General features: G+C 38.8%; 1 pseudogene; it reads right to left on the minus strand.

Annotated features, from left to right (window-relative positions):
• Window positions 1-3,424: 3,424 nt before the first annotated feature.
• LOC149148708 (receptor-like serine/threonine-protein kinase ALE2) lies at window positions 3,425-5,456 on the minus strand (annotated as a pseudogene).
• Between the last annotated feature and the right edge of the window lie 3,053 nt (window positions 5,457-8,509).

The raw sequence follows: 8,509 nt of genomic DNA on the forward strand, positions 1-8,509 counted from the left end.
TAAGTGTGATTATCTACCCCTAGGGAGCTTCGAAGGCAAGGACAGGAGGGGGTCCTCATCCAAAATTAAGGAAGGGGACATTGAAATAGGCAAGGATTGCAGGTTTTAGTGAAGAGAACCACTAGAGTTTGGACTATCCCTGGTAGCCATAGGTTGGGCATCCTGAAAATGGTCGAGGAGGAACTAAGGGGCGAAAGAGGAGCTGATGCCATAGGATAGTTTACGGAACAAAGTTTTCTAACCCTAGTGCTTTGACTCGAAATAAACATGGAAGCAGATGTAATACCAGATAACAAAAAATCACGTGAAAATGGAGGAGAGGGAGGAAGAGTACACGAAAAAGGAGCAAACTCTCTCTAACGTGATCTAGTGATCGATGCTGCAGATGTTCTAGAGTCCGTCCATGAAGGCCCCACCCTTGAATGTCCCTAGCTCGACATAGGTACTCAGGAAGGACCACTGAAGAAGAAACCTCTACCTCCATCGTTAGGTTGCTCTCTGAAATAAAGGATATTGGAGGTTTCGGTTGTTTCCCTGAAATCATAGGGAATTATTTATAAAAATGGCCAACTTCATGACACCGCCTACAAAAAGATGGTATGCCCTCATAATCTAAAATCTGTGACCTGATGATCTCGCCTGTGTGTAGGACCAGAATTCTGGCAATTGCCAGGTAGCCTATATCCTGGTAACATCTATCGTGGTCCAGGTATACTCCCATATTATCCCTGATTCACATAAAAATATCCTCTACCTAGAACTGAAGAGGGAGTCTAGGGAGACACACCCAGATCAGTCTCGCCTGCATATTTTCCTTCTCTTGATCGAAGAGAGGCGATCAACGTTTGAGCAGGATAGGTGTCATCTCTATGTGCCAATAATGAGTCAAAACCCAATCCACCGGTTTCGGTTGAGGAAAAATGAGAGAGAACCCCCCCCTTGACATGGTGATGATGACAGGAAATTGCTCCATCAAATTCCCCAAGACCTCTGCATTCCATTTTTTAAGTGCACTGGGGTATAATTTCGGCCATAGTCCCTGCCCACCAAAACCGTGCTCTCCATTAGCACTGCTTAGGCCATGCTTATACCAACCCTAAAAATAAGAATATGGACACGTTCTCGTATCTTTGATGAATATAATCTCCCCCCCTAGATATTTTAAGTGGGCTTAAGGGTTGTTGATGTCCCTACCTGAGGGTTTTCATCTGAGTTTGAGGCCCTATATTCTTGTGGCCCTGTATCCTATGTGGTGATGTTGTCGAAAAACCCCAAGGAGTGTGTGATTGAGGCAAAAACCTGGAGTGGAAACCCTTCGGAAGTATTCCTAAGAGCATTGTAGGGATGATTAAAAAAACCCTGCAATTCCGGTGTCGTTCCACTAACCCCCACCGGTGTCACTCCTGTGTAGCCCAGACTCTCTTTGTACTTTGTTGTTCATGTGCCCAGGTCTACAGTTCCGAAGGTGATGGGATGGTTAAAAATGGTGAGGCAGGACCCTCCCCCAGACTTAATAGGCCTTCCAACACCACAGAAGCCAGTTGTGAGAACCCTAACCCCTGTCGGGTTGCCTCCGTGTCTTCCATCGTCGAGGAAAAGTTGGCAACCTACACATCGAGTGGTAAGGTTGATTTGATTCCTTCCCACCACACGACATGTGTTTTTCTTCAACCCAGATATCTAATGGGGCCAATGTGTCAAAAGAATAATTAATCAGATCTCCATCCATGCATAAACCAACTCCATTTGGAAATTTTGGGTGTTGTTCCGAGAAACTTGGGTCAAAAACCCGACAGTCACAGACCCATGATGAGTTCTTCAAAGACCCTAAAGTGTGAGAACTAAAGAATAGGCCCTAGCCGCCGCGAGAAACCCAAACGGAAGCCTCGAGATAAATGACAGTGGTCATTCCCTAACCCGCTGACAGAGAAAAGCCAAAGGAAAAATAGGACATGTCTTGAATACAAATTTCTGACTCTTATTGAGCATGAAGAACATGCATGATAAAAAATAAAATAATAATAAATACATAAATAATTATTTTTACATTATGAAGACTAATACTAGTTACATTTTCAACATAAGCCTCCATGTAAGCAATCATGCAACCCCAAGTTGTTTAAGGCTCAATGCTCTCCTTTGGAATTCCTAATAGTCCTCCAATGCAAGGTGTCCTCAAAGGAAAGAAATCTCCCTTCATGTGTTGCTTACATGAAGTGACCAAGCTCCATAGGTCTCCTACACTCCAAGGAAGAATTTCATGCAAGCATCCATACAAGGTTTAGAACTCAAAAAGTCCAGTATGCAAGGCCATCATGCAACACCAAAGATCAACCACACACCATGCAGTTTGAAATGACTATTTTATGCATTTTTCATACTGGAAAAGTTGGCTTGGATGTTTCAGAAGCACAACATGTAATGGATGGCCTAGATTGGCAAGGTGTTGTTAAAGATATTGCAACATCTTTGAAGTGGTTGAAGGAAAATGGTTCAAAAAAAGTGAGTATCAAAGTTTAACAACTTTGAACCAAAAGATATTAATGAAGAATGTTTCCCCATTGTTGGGTTGTGTTATAATTTTTTTGGACCCTATATTACGTGGGGCGAACCTACCTATGGTTTTGTGCATGGTTTTCGCACATGGTTTTGGGCACAATGGCTTTCGGTACATAGTATTGAATGCTTCGGCATGTATATATATGTATTGTAACATTGAAAGGAACATAATGAAAAATCAAGCTGGTAGTCCTGGTTTTGGGATCCAGGGGAAAATATATGTGTATATGTGTTTTATGTGTTATGCTCTCACATTGTTTATTTTATGTGTTTTAGAATTTGTATGTAGGTAATTTCTGTATGGGGTTCAAACCTACACCCATCTTGTGAGTTGGCTAAAGCAAATGTTTTTGATGAATATAACAATGTCTTGGACCCTCCTATGACATAGCCTTAAAGAGTAATGTAAATATTTTAATTACATGAATCAAAATCAAGAACTAAAGGTGTTTATTGTTTATAATGAATGTAATTGTGGTTTGGGTTGTGTATACAATATTGACCTCAATTCATAACAACAAATAATAAACTCACACTCACAAGTCAATTTCTCTTACATTACTACAAGAGTTTTGAAACTTGATGATCCAAGACTAACTGCATTTCCAAACGTGTCTGCCTCTATCTCAGGAAAATTTGTATATGGATATCTAGAGGGAAAGTTCTTTTGTTTGAACTTAAATTGTTAAGATCCTAACATGACAACTACTGATAAGCATTCTCGAAATCTCAATTATTTTCCTCAATTTTTCCCTTTTTTAGTTTTTTCATATAGTTTTCATATTTTTAAATATATATTATTTTTGTTCCTAACCTGCTACTTCTTGCATATTTGGTTGAAACATCTAGCCATTCCAGACATGATTCAGAGGTCCCTGCATTCCAGAAACATATATTAGATAATCAACTCTATGTATAGTGTAGTCAAGGTTTTCTTTCCATGGCCATTGATCTATTAGATATTACCATCAAAAGGAAAAATTGTTTAGCAATGGATTCACAGATGCTTCATGCCCACTCTGTGGGATGAGAGAAACTGTTGGCACATTTTTTGGAACTAAAAGTGTTCCAAAAGATGTTAGGATTTTGTATGGGATACTTAGAAAAATATCTTTCACAAGAAGTTCTTTCAGAACGTTTCAATTTTCAGACACTCTGATTTATTTTCTCATCCTCACTTCTAAGTGCTACATTGTATTAAAACCATTATGTCATTTGGAAGATTGGATGTGACCCAGATTTTAGTGGGTCCATGTTCTCTATTGTGTTTGAGAATGTCTTTTTGATGAGTTGAATGCATAGTTCAAAGTCAAAGGCACTCTTGTTAGTATATATTTTGCCAAATTCGCTAAAGAATTGCACCTAAAGACACAACCATAATAAATAGACCCATACAATAGTGTGTGGACTAAAATATGTTATCATTGTACTTGAACCTTGGCAAGGGGAATATCAACCCCCTTTCTTTACCAACCAACCAAACCCTCATTGACGGTACTTTATCATTGTATCATGTTTTCTAATAATTTATTATAAGTAGCATTTCCTCCAAAAAGAATATAATTTCTCCTTTAGAGATGATAAGTAGTTCTCAATCCATCCATGTACCATAAATGAATGTAGTGTACTTTCTTTAAGAAAGAGAAGCACACATTCATTTCTGTTTGAATTTAAAAACATGAAGGAATAGCTTGGATCAAATTCTTGATAATTAAAGTATCCAAGTACATACCCAAATGTTCCCATAACTCTTGTTGAGATGTGTCCACTCACTTCCTCAGAAGTCGATTTCGCTAGTCTGAAATCAGAAAATTTAGGGGTAAAATTGTCCTCCAGCAAAATATTGCTTGCCTTAAAATCACGATGTATAACACGAGGACTGGAATCCTCATGGAGATATGCAAGCCCTCTAGTTGCACCAAGTGCAATTTTTATATGTGCATCCCAGTCAAGCGGAGTTGTTTCTTTATCCACACCTAAAATATTGAACCACAAGTTAGCTAAAAAAGTTATATAGCAATATGTTAGAAGAGAAATAGTTGGTATATAATTGACATAAGAACTAACAATGAATAAATGCTGAAAGATATCATAGTGGAACTTGAAAATTTTCTCTTAAACATGGAATATTTACAAATTTGACTAATCTATAAAGAAATGGTTCCTCAGAAAATGCCATACCATGGAGATGAGATTCCACACTTCCATTAGGAATAATCTCATATACCGAGGAACAATTATGCTCTTCAGTACAAATACCAATCAGCTTAACTAAGCTCTAATGCAAGTGACTTAGCATCTCAACTTCTACGATAAACTTACAGCCTCCTTGTTGGTCATCTCTGGTAAGAACCTTCACAAAAACTTTTGTCCCATCTCCCAAAACACCATGATAAACACATACAAATCCCCCCTCTCCAAGTATGTTTTGAGGATTGAATCTATCTGTAGCCCTTTCATGCTCAGCTATTGTAAGTGTTTTTGCAGATCCTATATATGGAGTCATGCTGGAAGAAAATGGCATTGATGTTGAGCTTGCCATGCTGCCTGATAGGATAGAACCACCATCTACCCCTTCCCACAAAAGAACAAAATCATGAGAAACATGTGATCCATCATATAAAGACAACAATTTCCCACATCTTATTTCAATGATTCTCAGAAGCAAAGATTGATGAAAATCCTTCCCATTCCCTTTCAGCAAAAACCAAAAAAAAAGTTTCATCAAAATATATACCTGATCTTTTGATAGATGATCCAATGGTGGGCTCAACAACAAATGAGGTTGGCCTGCTTATGTTCTTGCATTTCAAAACAATTATCCAAACTGCTCCAACACATATAACTTCACCAACAACTGCTGACAAGGAAACAACCACAATGATCCCAGCTCCCATTTTCTTGCCTCACTTATTGATATCAACTCCAAGAGGCTCATGTTTTCTAGGGCCATTACTATTTGTAGGCTCACCCTCAATGTTTTCATTTGAAAATGCAGAAGGCAGTGGTGGGGTAAGCCCTAAAGATTAAAATAGATATAAACAAAAATCCCATCATAAAGAATTTATGTGTTGATATGAAAATAAAGTTTGCAATAGTCAACATCATCTTGCCAAATTCAGGAAAAGGGTCATGTACCTAGGTAATAGATAAAGATTAACCAATAATCACCAAAAATGGTCCCATTAATGATAACCTTCTTTTTCCAAAATCTCTCAAAAATCAAGAAAGCAGTTGTATTGTCAATTATTTCTCCAAGTGGCACAAAATCAAGCATCACAATAGTCTTTTCCTGATCTTACCTATCTGCATTTTCTTCCATTATCCTCACTTTGCTCTGTTTCAAGAATGTTCCTGCAGCTAGCTCTGAAACCAATGGGCAAAAATCATAGGGTGCTATGCCAAGCTCAAGCTCCACTTGCATAGGATATACACAGCCACATGGTGCACCAGGAGGATTAGAAGTCAATGGTTGAGTGCAAGATATTGAAGTGAAATATGTACAAATTATGCATCATATTAGTCATACATGTGACATAATGTATCTTAGATGCAAAATAAATTTATTTTCAAATTTGAGAAGGTGACAGTTACAAAGAAGCTTAACCGATGATAACAGAATCAATGTTGGAAGAAAAAAAAGAAATGTTATCTACTTTCCATACCTCGAGCTGGTGGAGGAGGATGAAATACACATGGTGGTGCCATGAGAGGTATCCCTTGTGTTGTCTGAGGTGGTTCAGAAGAGACAATATTTGGAGGAGGAGAAGAGTGTTGGCATGATGACTCAGGTGTGGCGCTATGGCATAAGTGTTGTCCTTGATTACAACTCACTCAAGTGGCAAATCACAGTTCAGGCTCTCAAAATGATAGAAAATGAGATACCCGTAGGTGCACCGAACAAAAGCTGCAGGCCCGAAGGTGCTCCAAACAAGAGGTGTGGACATACCCGCTAGTTCTCCGAACGAAAGGTGTGGACGTAAAATTCACACACTTTCATGTAGAGAAGCGTGCGCACATGGGAAATTTTATGATTGATCCATGGTATTTAGTCCGATGTTTTTGATCCTATGGTTTTGGTCCGTGGTTTTGTTTCTAAAGTATTGAACCCCAGTTTTGGGTCCCTTCTATTGGCTTTCTATGATTTTGATCCATCGTTTGAGTAAGGGCTTGTCTATAAAAAGGAAAGAGATCATTTGGCTGAGCACTCATAATTAAATATCTAAAAGTGAGCAAGATCTGAAATTCTGGTGATCGGTTGGTGAGTGATAGTTGGATCTGAGTCAAGGAGAAACCTGAGCTTTATAAGGCGGATCTACTGATGGGTCGAGATCTCCTTGGTGCATGATCAGATTTGTAAATCTGATAGTCTAGGGTATACTTGAAGGCTGAAAAACTCTATAACCACAGGACCGCACGAGCGACATGGTGCAGGCGCGGAGGTCCATAGTCTAGTGAAGGAGAAAGTGCGGAGATCCATAGGTCTATCAAGGAAAAGGTGTATAGGTGTGCAGTACAGACACGGGTTCAGTGCAGAGGTGTACAGTTCAAACATGGGTTCAGGTGCGGCGGTGCGCAGTTCAGCGACAGGTGTAGGTGGGGAGGTCCGCAGGATCGACACAGACAAAGTGCAGATATCCGCAGGTTTATATGGGTGAAGTTGCACACTTTTCTTGAAACTTATTTTAGCTACTTTTGTCTATTACTACAGTGTTCTGGGTTCAGAATAGGTGCTTGGTTACTGGTATTGTTTTCTGGTTACTGCATTCTGAGTGGTTGATTTAGTAATTGATTGAGGAAAGGAGATTGGTTGATACACATGTACTTGATGTTTGATTGATGTTCATGGATCCAGTTTGAAAATTTATGAAATGTGGTCACTGGAAGAAAAGAGAAGGTTGAAGCCTTCAGCAGGTGAACACCTACGTACTAGTAGCTCAGCTAATACAAGAGCTAAGGGGGTTGTAGCTCCCTTCCAGGAGAGTCTGGAAAATGAGATAGGGTTGTAGCTCTTTGCAGGTTGCAACCTGCGTACTGGTAAAGGACTGCACCAGTACAAAATCATTGTAAAAAGAAGTTTCTCATTGAAAGAAGATAGAGACATATTGCAGTAGGTGGTTTTCACCCACATTTGGTTTCCACCTTATATCTGTTGTTCTTTGGTGTGACTATCTATTTTTCTTGTTCATGTTCATTATTATATCGTACTGACATACAAATTAATGGTCAACATCTGAAGAATAAATTAAATTATAAATCTGGAAGGTATATTTAAAATAATTTGATAATACCGATTCACCCCCCCCCTCAATATTATTTCCAACAATTGGTATCAGAGCAAGTCCTTCAAAAGAAGCTTGATCGCTTGAAGGAAGACCTATCATCATGAGCAACTACAAGAGAGAAGCATCGATCAGGCCACCAATTTTTGATGGGACCAACTTTTTCTATTGGATGTAAGAGTCATAGCCTATCTTCAATCTCTTGGTACAGAAGTCTGGGATATCATAGATACAGGGTACACTTTTCCTTCAGCAACTCCTACAAATCCGACTGGTAAGAGGCAATATGAAACAAATGCAAAGGCTGTCAATACTCTATTAGGATGTCTATCTCAATCATAATTTGTCAAGGTTATGCAGTACAAATCCACGAAAGAAATATGGGATAAGATCGTTCTGAGCTATGAAAGAGATGAACAGGTAAAACGAGCAAAACTTCAAACCCTCAGAATTCAGTATGAAAATCTCAGAATGTACAATGATGAAAGTGTGGATAACTATTTCCTACGTATAGATGAGATTGTTAATTGTATGAAAAACTTGTGTGAAGAAATAAAAGAGGTTGTTGTGGTTGAGAAGGTTCTAAGATCTTTGTCCTCTAAGTTTGAATCAAAAGTTTTTGCAATAGAAGAAAAATAGAATCTACAAAACCTTACCATGTCACAGCT

This window comes from Pinus tabuliformis, chromosome 9, assembly GCF_031772625.1.
Source record: "Pinus tabuliformis cultivar Carrire ecotype Pingquan chromosome 9, CPIR1, whole genome shotgun sequence".
Classification (NCBI taxonomy): Eukaryota; Viridiplantae; Streptophyta; class Pinopsida; order Pinales; family Pinaceae; genus Pinus; species Pinus tabuliformis.